This window comes from Alligator sinensis, unplaced genomic scaffold, assembly GCF_000455745.1.
Source record: "Alligator sinensis unplaced genomic scaffold, ASM45574v1 scaffold91_2, whole genome shotgun sequence".
Taxonomy (NCBI): Eukaryota; Metazoa; Chordata; order Crocodylia; family Alligatoridae; genus Alligator; species Alligator sinensis.
Window position 1 is genome coordinate 635,194 of NW_005842529.1, and position 2,001 is coordinate 637,194.

A 2,001-nucleotide genomic window follows, 5' to 3' on the forward strand; every position below is an offset into this window, starting at 1 on the left:
GGGGGGGGAGGAGACGGCGATGGCAAAGCCAGCTGTACTGGCCTCACCCCTCATCCCGTGTCTCTGCCATCATGGTGGCACTCCACTGCCGCCAGCTCCTGTTCAAACACTTGTTCTGTTTGTCAGCCAATCAGAGTGCGAATAAAGCATTACAGACCGACAGACAGACAGACTTAGGCTTTAAATAACATTAATTCTAATATTATAACAGTATTGATATTTGGGGAAAACTAGAAGTTTCTGTTTTGCTGAAACGTTTTTGCTTTAATCACTTTCAGCTTTGGTATGGATAGCAGGTATAGACCAAATGCCTTCACCTGGATTAATCCATCAAAATTGAAATAATCAGGTAGGAGATGAAATCAAGTGATTCTAAAGACTTTAAGGATATAGAACCAAATTTTTTAAAGAAACATTCAGACACACAGTAGTAGAACTATCAGAAATGCCTCTCCCCCCCCAAAAAAAATCACATCATTTTTTACTCTACCTTCAACTAATCAATAGGATTTATGTGCCTGAACTGCTTAGGCCTTTGTAAAATAAAAAAGGTATCTATCCATCCATCCAACAATTTCATATATATTGTATATAAACACACACACACACACACACACACACACAATCATATTGCAGCATCTATCTTTAGATGTCCAAATAATGTTTAAAATCTGGTCAGCAGTAAACAGAAACAATCAATTCACTAATTACAGGAAATATCCCCTTACTTTTAAGTACAAAATGTGTTTTGACAACTTTATTTCTTTGTACCCAATATACACAAGGAAGTTGTATTCAACTAAGGCATAGGCACATCAACTACTCTTAGTAAACATAAAATAACTTACTCTTCTCTCATTAACAGATTAGCTATCCTGTATTTACTGTGGTGTAAGGGCATGTACATACACAGTTACAGAAGTAGATGATGCTCTTGAAGTTCACATACTACTTTACCTCTTGGTACAATTTTAAAATGCTCTTGAACTTCCACATTTATTTATTTATTTATTTACTGAACCTGAATCCAAATAGAGTCTGATAATTAACTGTTTATTCAAGGATGTGTTCTAAACAACATGTTCACTCAGCTCCTAACAACAATAAAAAAATTAGAAATCTGAAAAAAATATATGTTGAGCTAAGCAAGTGCTGAATAAACGTGTCCAGATAAAGTAAATGCTTGTAGATAATGCAAAGAACTATACAATTTAATGTAAATGCTGCATTCCTTTATAAATCAATATATTTTAGTCGCTATCAACCAAGGAGAATGAACTCTTTAGGAAGAAGTACAATGCAAAACAAGTTAAGATTACTGATTATTTAAATGGAGTCTTCATACTGGCTGATTTAAAATCAGGATTAACATTGATGACTCAAATCTTAAGAGACAGGGTTTTTTTCAGCCCTAAATCATGGATATTTTAGGACTGCTATTGCAGACTACCAAATCACAGCTCCTCTCAAAAACTTCATAAACTTCATCTTTAAATAGTTAGGGATTTTTGCCCACATTCTTTACACTGGAAACCTGTTTTAGAACCTTGTTCTTTTCCTTGAACCTGAATTTACTCTTGGCCAGCTTGTTATTCACCAGAATTTTCATCTCCAGAAGTGGTGCAATCACGTACCCTGGAAATCTTCAAGAGGAGACTAGACAGTCACCTTGTCGGGGTCACCTGGCCCCCAGTTATCTTTCCTGCTTGGTACAGGGGGCTAGAGCCGATGATCTTCCAAGGTTCCTTCCAGCCCATCAATCTATGAATCTTCCTTGTTATCTCTCCCCCCTCCAAACATGTAGTTAGAGAAATCAGTCATCACATTTCTTAACCTTAATTTCTCTACGCTAAACTAGTTAAACTCTTTTACTCTGCACCTTTCCCAGTTTGAACATTTGCTCTCCATTTCCGCACTTTTTTTTTTAATACAAGTAACCAGAACCATCTACAGTATTAACAGTTCTTTGCACAATGACATCAGTACTTTCCTATTTCTATT